The 18,609-nt window shown below is 42.4% G+C and overlaps 1 protein-coding gene and 1 pseudogene across 3 annotated transcripts in view; one reads left to right on the top strand and one right to left on the bottom strand.

Moving 5' to 3' along the window:
* Positions 1–18,609, bottom strand: part of LOC126355180 (tripartite motif-containing protein 2-like) — a 427,732-nt gene that overhangs the window by 185,949 nt on the left and 223,174 nt on the right. The gene's annotated exons all lie outside the window — the stretch shown is intronic.
* Positions 4,267–4,383, top strand: LOC126356680 (5S ribosomal RNA; annotated as a pseudogene).

Raw genomic sequence — 18,609 nt, 5'->3', positions numbered from 1 at the left:
TGCTGTTCCAACAGGACAATGCACGTCCGCATGTCTCCCGTGCCACCCAACGTGCTCTAGAAGGTGTAAGTCAACTACCCTGGCCAGCAAGATCTCCGGATGTGTCCCCCATTGAGCATCTTTGGGACTGGATGAAGCGTCGTCTCACGCGGTCTGCACGTCCAGCACGAACGTGGGTCCAACTGAGGCGCCAGGTGGAAATGGCATGGCAAGCCGTTCCACAGGACTACATCCAGCATCTGTACGATCGTCCCCATGGGAGAACAGCAGCCTGGATTGCTGCGAAAGGTGGATATACACTGTACTAGTGCCGACATTGTGCATGCTCTGTTGCCTGTGTCTATGTGCCTGTGGTTCTGTCAGTGTGATCATGTGATGTATCTGACCCCAGGAATGTGTCAATAAAGTTTCCCCTTCCTGGGACAATGAATTCACGGTGTTCTTATTTCAATTTCCAGGAGTGTATATATCGTCCACGTTTCACTTCCATACAAATACTTTCAGAAATGGCTTCCTGACACTTACATCAATACTCAATGTTAACAAATTTCTCTTCTTCAGAAACCCTTTCCTTGCCATTGCCAGTCTACATTTTATATCCTTTCTACTTCCGCCATCATCAGTTATTTTGCTCCCGAAAAAGCAAAACTCCTTTACTACTTTAAGTGTCATTTCCTAATCTAATTCCCTCAGCATCACCCGACTTAATTCCATTACATTCCATTTTCCTCGTTTTGCTTTTGTTGATGTTCATTTTATATCTTTCTTTCAAGACACTGTCCATTCCATTCAACTGCTCTTCCAAGTCCTTTGCTGTCTCTGACAGAATTACAATGTCATCGGCGAACCTCGAAGTTTTTATTTCTTCTCCATGGATTTTAATACCTACTCCGAACTTTTCTTTTGTTTCCTTTACTGCTTGCTCAATATACAGGCTGAACAACATCGGGGATAGGCTACAACCCTGTCTCACTCCCTTCCCAACCACTGCTTCCCTTTCATGCCTCTCGACTCTTATAACTGCCATCTGGTTTCTACACAAATTGTAAATAGCCTTTCGCTCCCTGTATTTTACCATTGCTACCTTCAGAATTTGAAAGAGTATTCCAATCAACATTGTCAAAAGCTTTCTCTAAGTCTACAAATGCTAGAAACGTAGGTTTGCCCTTCCTTAATCTAGCTTCTAAGATAAGTCGTAGGGTCAGTATTGCCTCACGTGTTCCAACATTTGCACGGAATCCAAACTGATCTTCCCCGAGGTCGGTTTCTATGAGATTTTCCATTCGTCTGTAAAGAATTCGTGTTAGTATTTTGCAGCTGTGACTTATTAAACTGATTGTTCGGTTATTTTCACATCTGTCAACACCTGCTTTCTTTGGGATTTGAAATATTATATTCTTCTTAAAGTCTGAGGGTATTTCGCCTGTCTCATACATCTTGCTCACCAGATGGTAGAGTTTTGTCAGGACTGGCCCTCCCAAGGCCGTCAGTAGTTCCGATGGAATGTTGTCTACTCCGGGGGCCTTGTTTCGACTCAAGTCTTTCAGTGCTCTGCCAAACTCTTGACGCAATATCATATCTCCCATTTCATCTTCATCTACATCCTCTTCCATTTACATAATATTGTCCGTAAGTACATCGCCCTTGTATAGACCCCCTATATACTCCTTCCACCTTTCTACTTTCCCTTCTTTGCTTAGAACTGGGTTTCCATCAAAGCTCTTGATATTCATGCAAGTGGTTCTCCTTTCTCCAAAGGTCTCTAATTTTCCTGTATGCAGTATCTATCTTACCCCTAGTGGGAAAAGCCTCTACATCCTTACATTTATTACCGAGCGAGGTGGCGCAGTGGTTAGCACACTGGACTCGCATTCGGGAGGACGACGGTTCAATCCCGTCTCCGGCCATCCTGATTTAGGTTTTCCGTGATTTCCCTAAATCGCTTCAGGCAAATGCTGGGATGGTTCCTTTGAAAGGGCACGGCCGATTTCCTTCCCAATCCTTCTCTAACCCGAGCTTGCGCTCCGTCTCTAATGACCTCGTTGTCGACGGGACGTTAAACACTAACCACCACCACCATCCTTACATTTATTCTCTAGCCAGCCCTGCTTAGCCATTTTGCACTTCCTGTCGATCTCATTTTTGAAGCGGTTGTATTCCTTTTTGCCTGCTTTATTTACCGCATTTTTATATTTTCTCCTTTCATCAATTAAATTCAATATTTCTTCTGCTATCCAAGGGTTTCTACTAGCCCTCGTCATTTTACCTATTTGAACCTCTGCTGCCTTCACTATTTCATCCCTCAAATCTACCCATTCTTCTTCTACTGTATTTCTTTCCCTCATTCCTGTCAATTTTTCCCTTATGCTCTTCCTGAAACACTGTACAACCTTTGGCTCTTTCAGTTTATCCGGGTCCCATCTCCTTAAGTTCCCATCTTTTTGCAGTTTCTCCAGTTTTAATCTACAGTTCATAACCAATAGATTGTGGTCAGAGTCCACATCTGCCCCCTGGAAATGTCCTACAATTTAAAACCTGGTTCCTAAACCTCTGTCTCACCATTATATAATCTATCTGATACCTTTTAGTATCTCCAGGGTTCTTCACGTATACAACCTTCTTTCATGATTCTTGAACCAAGTGTTAGCTACGATTAAGTAATGCTCTGCGCAAAATTCTACCAGGCGGCTCCCTCTTTCATTTCTTAGCCCCAATCTATATTCCCCTACTACGTTTCCTTCTCTCCCTTTTCCTACTACCGAATGCCAGTCACCCATGACTATTAAATTCTCGTCTCCCTTCAATACCTGAATTATTTTGTTTTATCTCATCATACATTTCATCAATTTCTTCGTCATCTGCAGAGCTAGTTGGCATATAAACTTTTACTACTGTAGCAGGTGTGGGCTTCGTGTCTATCTTGGCCACAATAATGCGTTCACTATGCTGTTTGTAGTAGCTTACCCGTTACTTAGGCAGTAAAATTACTGATGAGGGCAGAAGTAAAGATATAAAATGCGTTTATAAAGAGAAGTTCAGTAACATGTAATATATATTTAATTTTATGAAGTTATTCCATAAGGTATTTTTCTGAAATGTACGAAAGTGAAACGTAGACGATAAGCAGTTCAGACATGAGGAAAATAGGTTTTGAAATGTGGCGCTATGGAAGAATGCTGAAGATGAGAGGGCTAAATCGCGTAACAAATGAATTACTTAACAGAATAGGGAAAAATGTGTGGAAGAGGCTGGCGCAGGACGGAAGCTTAGTGGAGAGTTGCATCGAATCAGTCTTCGGACTGTAGACCACAACAACATGTTTCATAGCGTCCGACATCGCCCTAGCGCTGGTCAACCTGACTTCCCCGCTACAAGCACTATGAGCGGTCCCGGCGCGGCATCTGTCGTCTTGGATATGATGCTGGAGCCAACTAAGTTGTGATTCCGAACGGCGATATATCGTTATACAGTTATCAGTGACGCGTTATTTTAATCGATATTTGTCCAGCTGATATACAGACCCATCGATATTTTGCGGCAATACAGCTGTATAATTTTATTACAGTCATCATCATCATAGAACGCCAAAATAGAGAAAATTCAACTTTTTTTTGTTTTTAATATTGAAGTATTTACAACATAACTACGCTACATGCATTTTTTTTATTTTGAAGTTCTTAGAAAAGTTTTGTCTATTGTCAGTTGCGTATTTTCGTAACCTCCTCCCACTCGAAAGTAAGTTTGGTAGAAATGCAATTCCCGAAACTACTTCTGCTCGTGTTCGTCGCTGATCGTAACTCTTGCCTGTAAATTAGTGCCTCTGAAAAGTAATGTGTGGAAGTATTTCAATTCAGAAAATAGTAAAAGTGCGAAATGCAATTATTGTGGGAAGGTTCTCCGAAGTTCAGGTAAAACTACAACAAACTTAAAGATCGTTGGAAGTCCCAGTGACGGAAAACTTTTGATCAGGAACGGTTGGCTACAGGATGGTCGAGGAAAACGGCATCAGAATCAAAGCCTGATACTATAGAAGCAGACCTCTTAGTTCCACTTCTAATCCAGCAGTTGCTTCGACTTCGTCAGCTGCTTATTCAAATTGTACACATGGAGTTCCCAATGTTGCTTTTTTTGCAGAAGGAGAAGGTGACGAAAAGAATAAATTAAACAAACTTCTTTCATATTTGCAAACACTGTGTGCCATTTTTACTGTGGAGGAACAAGGTTTCATCAGTCATATAAAAGTTTTAGCTCCTTTGTGTAAAACAGGCCAACGGCCTTGCCGCAGTGGTAACGCCGGTTCCCGTCAGATCACCGAAGTTAAGCGCTGTCGGGCTGTCTAGTAATTGGACGGGTGACCGTCCGGTCTGCCGAGCGCTGTTGGCAAGCGGGATGCACTCAGCCCTTGTGAGGCAAACTGGAAAGCTACTTGGTCAGTACCGTTAGCGACTTCCCCTACTCGCTGACGTATGCGTCAAATCAAACATTTTTACGAGTGTTAAAGTCCGTTCTGTGGATTCAGACAGGAATGAAATAGTTTCAACTTCTTTAGCTTTTTTTTTAACTTACAGAACTACATACCTCTGACAATATTTCACATTTTCTGAACAATATTCGTAAACAGTTGGAAACCTGTAAACGGTTCGAAATATCGCATGATAAGTGACAGCTGTAGTTACAGACACTGGAGCAAATATTGTTAACCATGCAGTATGTGCATACTAATTTTTTTATACTGATATATGCGATTTAGATATCTTAAGTCGATTAATTCTCGGTGTAGATATTAATTACGGCCTTTATCGATTATATCGATATTCTAATATCCCATCCCTAGAGCCGACGTGCTGCATCAGCAGACTCCGGAATCCGTGAGCACCGCTGAACACGAGGCCGGCGGACACGTGCTGCACAACCGTGCCGCCGCACTGCGCAGAGCGCCTTGCGAAAGGCGCGCGCATCTGCGGCGCATCACACGTGCAAGGCCGCTACGGGGCAGCCACACCACGCCGCATCACGTCAGGCCAGCTGCGTAGTCTCAAGCAGACAGCCGGCACACGCAGAGTACGCCACGCAAACCGACATGTAGAAGTGCAGAGCACTATTTCGACAGGCACAAGAAAACGCTCTGGAAGCAAACAAATTTTTGTTGATAGATGTTATGCAATAGCCTGCTGACTAGTGTTTATACGTCGTTAGTTTTGCAGTACTTTCGTCCAAATGGACGGCAACTTATGTAACTTTTATAACGGTTTGTAAGGAATTTGCGCCTTCATTTTCAACAGTTTAGAAACGATAAGTTTACACGCGCAGTGGTAAGTTACGTCTTTTAAACACTGTCCACGTTAAGTCCCGAAATAGTAGTCAAAGAGGGAAACAAAGATTATGTGGACAACGTAATGGACGATCGGCGACGTGTGTAAATAGGCAAATAGGCGGCACCATTGACCTATAAAAAAAATGTACTGTATGTACTCTGAGAAAAGCCAGTGCAAGGCATTTACCGCAGTAGTTAAATGCTGATCAAAAGTAAATTAGAAACCTAATTTACGAGCAATGTTTAGAAAATTTTATAATAAAAACTACTTGTCGATAGCAGCTTATTACTGTGAACAAGACGGGGATCGATGTCACGTCAGAAACAAAGCAGCAGCAGGCGGAGGCCGGTGTCCCAGCACGAAAAATTTATCTCGTCTGTTGAAAGAATATGGATAGAGTTTACTGGGATGCAAAAGTTTTCTTCTTATAGATAATCGTGCAAAGAGAACAACAAAAAACTGCCTAACCCTATCTCAATACTGTGGATGAACAATACGTGAGAAGAGGTCTGACTGCATAAAAAGTAAATGAACAAAAAAGCACATCAGGACAATAACTTGTCCTAAGGAGGTTCGCCAATGTGGAAACGACGGATTTGAGGTATCACCGAATATCTCACACTATTTCCCACATTTCCAACCTGTGATTGCCACCAGTGCCTTCTAATGAAATTTAAAACTGCTCGCGCTATGAGAAAGGAAGTACTCGTAAGATTACTGTTCAACGTCTCGTTGACGATGAGGTCATCGGATAGTCAAGGACGTAGAAGTCGACCGTGTTTTTCTCAATGCACCCATCGCAGCATTCGTCTCAACAGATTTAAGGAAACCTTGGAAACCACGTATCATGACTGCCATTCGAGTATGTAAAAAAAATGGTTCAAATGGCTCTGAGCACTATGGGACTTAACTCCTGAGGTCATCAGCCCCTGGAACTTAGAACTACTTAAACCTAACTAACCTAAGGACATCACACACATCCATGCCCGAGGCAGGATTTGAACCTGCGGCCGTAACGGTCGCGCGGTTCCAGACTGTAGAGCCTAGAACCGGTCGGCCGAGTATGTCAACCCTGTAAAGATTATAAGTCTAATGATGAGATTATGGCTACTACGGGCATTTTGCAGACGTTCCAAAATCGCACTTTTAGCATGGTATATACTCAACTGTAAATTTTTGCAGAGACCATCATCATCATCACCTCAAGATTTTCACTGTATTCACAGGTCCTTTGTGTGTCTACTGCTTGCGATCCAACGCTTCCTTCTTAATGCCACTGTATGTGCTGCCTTCCAACACATCATTCACGAACTGAAACATCGCCTCCTCCTCCTCCTCCTCCTCCTCCCCCCCCCCCCCTTCCATAAGCCCCTTTAGCATTGCTGTTACAGACCTCTCCACTTTTCTTAATACCCGCCCAATTCAACTTCTTTTCCCTTTCTTTATTAAATCCAGTCACTGTCTTTGCTCTCCCACTCTTCTCAGTACTACTAAAATTTATCACTCTACCCATCCAATTTATTCTTTCCATCCTCCCTCACGTACATATCTCCATAGCTTCCAGCCTTTGTCTTTCCTCCTCAGTGTCCACGCTTCAGCGTGATATCGGAGGTCACTCTGTACAGAACATTTTACTAATCTTTTCCTAAAATTTTTCTCCATATTGTTGCAGAAAATTCTTCCTTTCTCACAAAATGCCTCTTGGACTTTGCTGTCCCGGTTTTAATTTATGTGCCGCTCTTCGAGTCAGTTTCTATCCTACTATCTGGGTATTTAAGGCCATGCATCTGCATCTACATCCATACTCCGCAAGCCACCTGACGGTGTGTAGCGGAGGGTACCTTGAGTACCTCTATCGGTTCTCTCTTCTATTCCGGTCTCGTATTGTTCGTGGGAAGAAGGATAGTCGGTATGCTTCTGTGTGAGCTCTAATCTCTCTGCTTTTATCCTCATGGTCTCTTCGCGAGATATACGTAGGAGAGAACAATATACTGCTTGACTCTTCGGTGAAGGTATGTTCTCGAAACTTCAACAAAAGCCCGTACCGAGCTACTGAGCATCTTCCTTGCAGAGTCTTCCAATGGAGTGTATCACCTCCGTAACGCTTTCGGGATTACTAAATGATCCTGTAACGCAGCGCGCTGCTCTCCATTGGATCTTCTCTCTCTTCTATCAACCCTATCTGGTACGGATACCATACCGGTGTGCAGTATTCAAGCGGTGGGCGAACAAGTGTACTGTAACCTACTTCCTTTGTTTTCAGACTGCATTTCCTTAGGACTCTTCCAATGAACCTCAGTCTGGCATCTGCTTTACCGTCGATGAATTTTATATGGTCATCCCATTTTAAATCACTCCTAATACCTTCTCCCAGATACTTTATGGAATTAATTGCTTCCAGTTGCTGACCTACTGTATTCTAGCTAAATGACAAGGGATCTTTCTTTCTAAGTATTCGCAGCATATTACACTTGCCTACATTGAGATTCAATTGCCATTCCCTGCACCATGCGTCAATTCGTTGCAGATCATCCTGCATTTCAGTACAATTTTACATTGTTACAACCTCTTGATATACTACAGCATCATCCGCAAAAAGCCTCAGTGAACTTCCGATGTCATCCACATTTATGTATATTGTGAGTATCAACGATCCTACGACGCTCCCCTTCGGCACAACTGAAATCACTCTTATTCGGAAGACTTCTCTCCATTGAGAATGACATGCTGCGTTCTGTTATCTAGGAACTCTTCAAACCCATCACACAATTTGTCTGATAGTAGAAGCATATGGACTTCGTTCACTAAACGACTGTGGGGAACTGTACGAACGCCTTGCGAAAATCAAGAAACATGGCATGTACCTAGTAACCCGTGTCTATGGCCCTTTTAGTCTCGTGGATGAATAGCGCGAGCTGGGTTTCACACGATCGTCTTTTACGAAACCCATGCTCATTCCTACAGAGTAGATTTCTTGTCTCCAGAAAAGTCATTATACTTTAACATAATACGTGTTCCAAAATTCTACAATTGATCGACGTTAGAGATATAGTTCTACACATCCGTTCGACGTCCCTTCATGAAAACGGGGATTGACCTGTGCCCTTTTCCAATCCTTTGGAACGCTACGCTCTTCTAGAGACCTACGGTACACCGCTGCAAGAAGGGAGGTGGGGGGAGGGGGGGGGGGGGGGCGCAAGTTCCTTCGCGTAATCTGTGTAAAATCGAAGTATTCCATCAGGTCCAACGGCCTTCTCTCTTTTGAGCGATTTTAATTGTTTCTCTATGCCTCTGTCATCTGTTTCGATATCTATCATTTTGTCATCTGTGAAGAAACTACAGTACAGTCTTCCTCTGTGAAACAGCTTTGGAAAAAGACATTTAGTATTTCGGACTTACGATCTTAAATGAAATATTCACTCTACAGCGGAGTGTGCGCTAATATGAAACTTCTTGGCAGATTAAAACTGTGTTCCGGACCGAGACTCGAACTCGGAACCTTCGCCTTACGCGGGCAAGTGCTCTGCCAACTGAGCTATCCAAGCACGACTCACGCCCCGTCCTCACAGCTTCACTTCTGCCAGTACCTCGTCTCCTACCTTCCAAACTTTGCAGAAGCTCTCCTGCGAACCTTGCAGAACTAGCACTAGAACCAGCACTCCATGCCTCGGGCATGGATGTATGTGTTGTCCTTAGGTTAGTTAGGTTTAAGTAGTTCTAAGTTCTAGGGGACTGATGACTACAGATGTTAAGTCCCATAGTGCTCAGAGCCATTTGAACCATTTTGATAGATAACAAACGAGAAATTCACAAGAAAGAAAACATCTTCACCTCTCGTCCTCCCTTCCCGAGATTTACGAAAAAGTCCTCGTGCATTTCTTTTCCGTAACAGCAGCGTACAAGAACTAGAAGTCGAGAAATACTTCCTGTGCCAGTACTGTCATAAAATTGCAGAGCGAATTTTGGAGTCATAAAGACATGGTAGTAATTTGTTCTCCATGTCACTGGCTATTGCTTCAATACAAGCCACGATATCATGTGAGTGTTGTACCGACTTCAAACTCTCGCCAAACCTTTGTCTTCACAATTTTGAACATTTTGGCGGCTGCGGGAGAACTTAATTTCTCACCAAAAATGTGTGGTGAATCGAATTTTGAAATTGAATGATCTTAGGACTTTTAAGAACTGATGCTTGTTTTCTGAAGAAACTTGACGTTTTCTTTTAGTTGTTGCATATGACGCTTAAAAAAATTCGATGGGTTTACCCGCGTGGTGTGGAAGTTTTGTCCACACGTGTCTCTTTAGTTTTATGGGCTTCAAGGCGCCGTTAACCGAAATCTCCAAAGAACACATTGTGATCGTTCCTCATTATTCAAAAGATGCTGGTAAAGCCTAATATCAATAATCAACATGATATTTACGCACTTCGGTTTTATGTTTAGAACTAATGATCTGATAGAAACAGAGGACGCTGCGAAAGAAAAATGAAATTCGAATCTTTCTCCTTATTAGAACTGCATACATTCGAAGGAGACGAGACATTCGGTGAATCACTTCCATTGGGATGTTTTGTTGCCACTGCGAATCAGGCACTTACTCATGAGAATGGCGGAGCTTGGGTCACTTAATTGTAAATCCAGTTGGGTCACTTAAACCGAATACGCACTGTAATTCAACTCCTAGCTAACTCACTACCTTTGAACTGACTCCGGAAGCCTGGCTGAAATAGAGTGCACAGTCACAGTGGCTGTGATTAACAGTCCAACCTTGTAGTGAGTGTAGCGAGGAAGTGGCGGTCGCAACGTCACGCGGCTTACTGCCATTAGTGGGTGTTCAATGTTTGGTAGTTAGCTCACCCATCGGGTGATCGGTGACAGAGGCAGTGTGATGAAATGTGAGTCGCGACTTTTCTCATCATTCCTGACAGGATCTACTGATAAATTCTTGTAGAATAAGCAAATTAACTATGGGCCAGCTTTGTAACTTGGTTCATGGAAAAGAGAATCCGACACTAGCAATATTTATTCACTGGAAGGCCGGCGCCCCCCTCTACTACTTTCTATTTCTCCCCCCACCCCCAACCACACCCCCGCCGATGAGGAATCTTGGAACAGTAGTCGAGACATCGGAAATTATTGTTTAACATATTTATCTCCAGAACCTTTTATTGGCAACGTTCTAAATAACAATATCTGAACCGTATGACATGATAATGTACAAGGCAAAGTGAACAGTGAGAACGTTTATCAAATGAACAAAATTTTAACCATATGAAAACAAAGTTGGCTTTGAGTAGAGTGAGAAAATATCTTCGTAATGGCCGATCTGTGATGAAGTACTGCATATCTAATACTCTGCTGTATGAAGTCTGTGTTATAACTCAGTAGAACACGCCAGTAAAGCGCTATTACTGTTAAGTGCAGATTGCAAAAATGAGCTGCCTATTAAAAGCGAACAGAGAGAGACTGTGCACTTGGCACACGTGTTGCGCAATGAAAATTATGATTAATACAAAGCTTTAGGCGTTTTCAAAGGCAAAATTTAACGTTAATCAGTAGTTGAATGAATATCATCCCCCAGGTATGTTTTTGACTAGACTAGCACCAGAAAACATCAAACAGTTCTACAGTGATATTGAAGATTTGAGAGCACTGTTTGTAATCATCGCCAACGCCCAGGACAGTGGACTCTAGCAGTGTAAAAAGAGGGAGGGATAATAATAATAGTAGCAATAATAAAATGACTACGACGAAGTGGAGAAAAGAAAGTTTACAGCGAAGATCTGGCTTCTTCGAGCGTACTACACGTAAAAACTATTGTTTGACGATGCCATTTTAAGTCTAAAATAGTTTTTCAAGGTAAATAAGCATTTTAGAGTATTCAAAGTTGTGTTATCGTTGACAAATGCGAAGACGTTTCTCGAAGCAATGGCGTAAGAATGAACTAATATGATGCCTCAGAAATGGGACACACGGTAATGGTGGAATACTCGTATTTGAATCTCTCTCTCTCTCTCTCTCTCTCTCTCTCTCTCTCTCTCTCTCTCTCTGCTATGTGTGCGTGATAACACTATTTCTCTAAGTGAAGAAACGCACTGAACCGTCTTCATGTTTAGCATTGTTATGTTGTCGTCAACTGAACATAATGGAATAAACTGTGTTGTTATGAAATCGAGAGCCAGTTTGCAGAGCATCCATTAGTCTTTGAAAGACAACAACGGTTCTTGTTATGCAGCCTCTAACATTAGTCAGAATCCTTATGACACCTGCAAGAAGTCAAACTCTGCCTGTTTTTTTTTTTTGTTTTTTTTTTTGTGATGGAGGTAACTCCCATAAACAACGAATAGGAGACCACCAAAAATTTAATTTTGGGACACCATTCGTGTTTTATTTACAATTATTAGAATTATGTATCTTTCCTTAGCATTCATTACTACTTTATGTCATCTTTTTGGTAAGTAAGGCTCAAAGCCCTTGGTTAATCGTACAACATCAATAATAATATAAAACAAACTTTACTCAGCGTGTCATGACGTATCAACCGCTAATCAGACCTAAGTGATGTACCAGCTCTGGCCGTTAACAAATTTACTTTGCTGACCACATTAATACTGATTATTCTAGCTGTATTTAACCAATTCTCAATCAGATCTGCTCAATAACATCATTTCAGCTTCAGTTTGCGAAATACAGGGTGTTTGTAAATGAATATCGGTGTTTTAACGCTTTATAATATTTATTGCATTAAACTTAGTTATAAATGATATGTCAAATGAAAGAGCAACTCAAATAGTTTTACCAAGAACCTTATAAATGTTCAATGCGAGCATCATTTGTCACACGGCACACATCAAGTCTACAGCCGGGAGCTGGACAGGCTGCAGGGTACCGATTGACAGGGCTTGCTTTGCATGGCCTCCACGTTCACCCGACCTAACGCCGTGCGAATTTTTCCTTTGGGGGCTTCATCAGGGATCGTATGTACGTGCCTCTGCTACCAGCAGACCTCCCTGAATTGCGAAACCGGATTGAAGCAGCTGTTGCTACAGTCACTGAAGACACATTTATCACCCTTTGGGAAGAACTCTGTCGTTGTGCAAACTGTGCATTCGCGGTTGTGAAACATATTTGCTTCCCTTCTTTTCTATTTTATTTTTTCACGAACTGTATTTACGAACGTCAAATTTACATGCCGTCAAGTTCAGAACCAAATGGCTCCGTTTTCAGGCACTTTACAATTATGCAAAATTCAGTCTAAATTTTTGTGCAGATACATGAAAAACAGTTTTGTCACGCGCCCTATCAGGGGATGAAACGGGCTGAGAATTTGTACTGATTACTGCCTATGGCGAGGAATGACTGCTAGTCAGACACACGCTTGGTGCATGAAATATCAGTGAGCGTGTTGCTGTGTAGTATAGAGAAGGCGTGGAATCTATCTTAGTTTGACTGAGGGCAGATTGTGATGGCCCGGAGGCTGGGCACGAGCATTTCGGAGACTGCGCGACTTGTCGGCTGGTCTAGGAATGCTGCGATGGATGTGTTCAACACGTGGCGAAACCAAGGTGAAACCACGTCCAGAGTCGTGGGGTTTGGCGGTCACCGCTCATTACAGGTGTCGGACGTCGTAGGCTGGGCAGACTGGCAAAACAGGACAGACGGAAAACTGTGGCGGAAGGAACATCAGACATTAATGCGAGGCTAAGTAGAAAAGTGTCTGAACACACAGTGCACCGAACACTCCAAACGACGGGCCTCCGCATCCGACGACCCACGCGTGTGCCAATGTTAACACCATGCCATCGGCAACTACGACTGAAATGGGCAAGTTACCATCGGTACTGGACGTTGGCGCAGCGATAGAGCGTTGCATGGCCTGATGAATTCCTATATTTTCTTCATCATGCCGGTGGTTGGGCGTGAATCTGTCGTCTTCCGGGGGACAGCTGCTTGACACCTCTACTGTGGGGCGGAGACAAGCTGGCGGTGGTTCTCATTACACTTGGGGAGCATTCCGGGCATCCATGGGCCCAGTGGAGCTCGTGCAAGGCACCATGACGGCCAAGGAGTATCGTACATACGTTGCAGACCACGTATGCCACAACAGTGGCATTCTTGCAACAAGATAATGCATCATGTCACAAGGCCAGGAGTGTGCTGGAGTATTTCGAGGAACACAGCGGCGATTTTCAATTAATGTGTTGCCGACCCCCCCCCCCCCCCCCTATTCTACTCCAGATCTGAACCCGATCGAACACACAACGGGAATTTGGTGACGTGTGTGTACATATATGGTGTCAACTCCCTACAGCGACCTACCAACCAAGGCCTCGTTACTTCCATGCCTCGACGAATGGCCGCTGTTATCCGTGCCGAAGTTGGACATACCGGCTGTTAGGTTGGTGGTCATAATGTGCTGGCTGCTCAGTGTATAGTACTCCCTAATGTTCCGTGTAGTTAATAAGAAGAGTGAATTTAAGCTGAGCTCAGGAATTCACGGCTACTATAACAGAAGCAAGAATAATTTCTATATTGATTGTGTGTCCTCTCTACGGTTCAGAATGGCGTTTTGCATTCTGGTGCAAAAGTCTAACAAGAGAAACAAAAATATTTAAAACCGAGAAAAGAACCTCATTGATCACTGCACAGATGGTCAGGAAAGTTTGACTGAGGAATAAAAGGTCCATATACCTCTAACATTTGTGTTACATAGAGCGCCTCTGTAGACGAATGGTTAGCGTCACTGCATTCGGGTTCTGTTCCCTGTATCTCCTCAGATTTTTCCTGGGGCGGATAGGTCCGGTACGTGGTTTACTCAGACCTTGTGAGGCCAAATGAGGAGCTGCTTGAATAAAGAAGCAGCGGCATCGCCAGGATTCATCTACTGGCAATAACGACTGGAGTGATTGGCTATATGCTGATTACATTTCCCACGGTCATGGATCGCTCGGCGTACTGTTTTGTAGGGAACAGCTGGCTAGTCAGGACATACCTAAGGCCTAATTCGTGATTTTTTTTTTTTTTTTTACTTTACCGGTATATGGACAGCTGTTAGTGGTGTGTTTGAAGCTAACGTAAATGCTTTGTTTAAAGTAGTAAATGAAAACAGCTCACTGCTGTACGAGGAGGAGCAGTATTTGTTTACCAAAGTGGTTGTTTTCCTGCTAACATACATACGGTGCGTAAAGCAATCTGGGAGTAATTTCCATAACTATCAGTTTCATTAGCCTAGCGCTAGTAATAATTTGCTGTTGTCAGAAATGATTGCATCTGACACTTAACGTGTAAAATGAATCGTTCTGTATGCCTGAATGCTCTCCCTCGTGATGCGATTTACAAAACAGTGGCTTGTAGTCGGAGTCTACGATGCTGGCTCAAGGACTAGTAACATTCAAACGAAAGTAGGTGTTTTCCTTTACCTGTTGCAAACAGACTTAAGAGATGTCCAGGTCTGGAACTCATTTCCATAGAAGTGCTATTAGCAGGAAAATGTCTGCATTCTGCTCTGCTTCTGAGGCTGACTGGCTACAAAGCCTGCCTGTTAAAACAATTTCGCGGGTTTTCTTTGCACGATAACCATCATCATGGGCATTAGAGGCAATTCGTGTGCTCTCTGGGGGTGGAGGTGGTGGTTTTAATACTATAATCGGTCTAAAAATTATACCATATAAGGATTTTTTAATTAATTTTCATCTACACATAGGGGATTTAAAGACAACAAAACAGAACAATAAAATAGGCACAAAGCCAAAACCTTTCGGAACATAAGATGTTATTTAGTGAATACTTGGAATCCAATTGAAGGAACCTCTCACAACAAAGAAACTAAAGAATGTATATAACTGAGACTTTAATGACAAATAAGATTGTGTTTCTTGAAATGCTACTACAATAATACAGTGTATACAAGACAGTTCACCGGCAACTACATTCGAATGAAAGTAAGCATCAGGAAAACCTTGTCTACCTCAATGATATTTCTGAGTATGTATGTATTTCGATATATTTACAAGGCCGATAACTTTATATTTAATGTATAAAGTGATCATAAAACTCTATAAAAGTGTGATTAGAGCGAAATAACTTAATAAGCAACTAGGGCGAAAATTACACTTGAAGGACATAAACTGAACGCGTAATTATTAGGAAGCCATTTTGTAATGTCTGATGTGGGAACCTGCACGTGATTTAATATCAAATAATTATACTGAAGCGAAAACCATACTAATTTCTAATGAAATTATTGTTAACGTCAGTATTAGAGCGAACATAAAAACAACATATTCCCTCACTAACGAATTGGCTTGAAGAGACTTGATCGTACGGCAAGTGCGCACAATGAAACTATGTCAAATTCGGTGATACAACTTAATCGTATGTCTTCTGTTTTTAATTTCCGTACGCTGTCAAGTCACATCACAGTCCCCCTCTCCCATGTCTCCCAAAGTAACAGAAGTTACAGACTTGTCACTTCATAAACGAAATGCATCCGCATTACACAGAGGTTGACGAGAAGGACGTCAATAAATGATTCGCTTGTTCTAACAGTGCAGTTGGGAGGGAGGAAGCGCCGATATCGGAGATTTCGCAGATACATTACCGGGCGCTTCGTAATTACGTGTCTCGCGTTGGCTAGCCAGCGATACGGTATCTCCCCTCTCTCACGGTACGGCAACCGAGCTCACGTATCGCCCGAGACCTGGACCCGCGCATGGCTACAGATTCCACACGCACACGGGATGTTTACGCACGCAACGTTTTTCAAACCAATACAGCACACCGGTCGCGCTAAAGGCTGTAATTTATTAACAACTAAAAGATTCCTTATGGAGGTAGCATAAAAAAATACGTCTATCGAGAACGATTCTGAATTTACAGAAAAAGTTTCTCTAGCGTGACTCAATGATAAAATGCCAGACTACAGATCAAAGGTCTCGAATTCGATACGCCATCTGTTAAGACTTTTATTACGGTTGCAAAAGACAGCAATTAACCATACAACTTTTATGTCTGCAAATGCGGAAAAAGGGTCCTAAAAAGAGACAATCGTAAGATTTTTATCTGTCATTAACACTTCTTTCACATTGGTATCAAAAATGCCGAGATGTTCCTATAACAGACTGGTTAAGTCTGTCGGAAGTATTCAACGGCATACCACCTTTAACAGGATCGTGCCTAGTAAAGCACTGTGATGTTCAATACAATCTTCGGATTTACGACTGCTTTACTTTAGTTTCACAGCCACTAATTTAATGAGTCATGGCTCCAAAACACTGCAACGAATTATTTACAAAAGGATCGAGGAACTTGTAGAAACTGTCATCGAGGAAGGTCAGTTTGGGTTTCGGAGAAATGGCACGCGAGAAAATACCTACCCAACGATTTCTCTTTTAAGTCGGCTTGAAGCAAGGCAGGGCAAATCTACGTTTATACCATTTGTAGATTTAGAGAAAGCTTTTTTACAATAAGACATGGAATAGACCCTTTAAAATTTTGACGCCAGGAGAGATTAAATGCAGGGAGTGAAAGTTATTTACAACTTGTACAGAAACCAAACTGCGGTTTTCAGAGCCTTACGACATGAAGAAGAAGCAACAGTTGAGAAGGGAGCAAGGCATGGTTATAGCCTATACCAAATTTTGTAGTGTCTCTGTACAATGAACAAAGAAGGTCAGGGACAGGAAATAAAAACTGTGGCGTCTGTCGATAACACTATGTCAGAGGCGACAAAGAACTTGAAAAAACAGTTGAACGAAATGGTTAGTGTCTTGAAAAGATATTACAAGCTGAACGTCAAACAACTGTAATGGAATTTAGTCGAATTACATCAGTTGTTGCTCTTCTTGTAAGATATCAGGCACTAAAAGTGGTACCTTAATTTCCTTTTTGGCTAGGAAAGTAACTGATATTGGCTCAGTAGAGAAATCACAGAATGAAAGCTGGCAATAGCAAGAAAAGCTAGATTTGTTACTCTGCTACGGAAGAATGTCGAAGATTGGAAGAGTAGGTCGGAAAAGTAATGGGCAGATACTGAAGCGAATTGGATTATAAAAGAAGTTTGTAGTATCCTGAGACATCAATCTGTTAATGGAAGGTAGTGTGTTTGTGGGGCGGGAAGGGAGGGAGGAGGGGGGGGGGAGTGAATTGTGGATTGAGGACAAGGTTTGAATACAGTAAGCAAATTCAAACTGACCTACGTTACAGTAGTTGCGTGGGGATGAAGAGACTTGTGTACGTTACAGTATCGTAGAGAGCTGCGACAACCAAGCCTTCCGACCAAAGACTTCAACAACAACAGTTTATATGTAATTTTGTGTCTATGTTTGAGCAGCCACGGTGTTTCGCTTACATGGACTTAATTTAACCATCGAATGACGCCCAAGCGAGAGAAGCACTGAATAAATGGCTTTATTTCAAGCATGCAAGTATAAAAACGCGATGATTGGCGCTGTTGGGTCTCCTTCCAGTGACACAGAAGCACTGAACATTTACAGTTGTATCGATGGAGATGCAACAGTAGAGAACTGGTGTCCAATTTTGAAGGCGACAGTTTCACATCCCGTACCAGAATCCACACTCAGTACTGAAATTAGTTTCAGCGCCAACGTATAAAAGAGGGGTGAACGGAAGCTAGTCTAGCTCACTGCCAGAACTGCTTGAAAGTACTATTTATTAGACTGGGTAGTGAGTACTACCTATTTCTTTATCCTTCGATTCAAATTACTGCAAATAACATTCAGAACTCTCAGAACTTACCGCCGTTGTAATTACCGATTATGGCAAGGGCTTAGCATTTCCAGTAAATAGCACAGCATTTCAAATCGACCTTAGGTTGATTGCCACATTGCCAAGTGAAACACTTCTTTCTTTACAGAAACAAGAAGAAATGGGCCCGAAGAATCTTAACATGACAAGGCAAATACCGGCAGAGAAAGACGAGATTCATCATCCGACATGAACAAATAGAAAATGTCCTGCTATTAAACGTTTGTGTCATTAATTGCAAGACTTTTCAGTTTTTGTGCTCTCATCTGCAATGAATGTCGCAGTTTCGTCCTTCCCTATAGCTATTGGCCTTGTCATGTTAGTTTCTTGGAGTTGAATTTCTTTCGTTCACATTCTGTGGTAGGAAAAGCGTACTTTATGTAGAAATTTTCACATGCCAGCATCAAGTCGTCATAGCAGGTGCGGAAGAGTGAGTAAATAGTTTCCAACTTATCCGATTGAGCGAAGGCATGTGCCACTTTATGGTGATCCGTTAGTTGGATGGGGACAAATTTGGCGGCACATTTGGT

Source organism: Schistocerca gregaria, chromosome 3 (assembly GCF_023897955.1).
Source record: "Schistocerca gregaria isolate iqSchGreg1 chromosome 3, iqSchGreg1.2, whole genome shotgun sequence".
NCBI lineage: Eukaryota > Metazoa > Arthropoda > Insecta > Orthoptera > Acrididae > Schistocerca > Schistocerca gregaria.
Note: the sequence above shows the minus strand (reverse complement) of the source record. Positions and strands in the feature narration are given on the sequence as shown.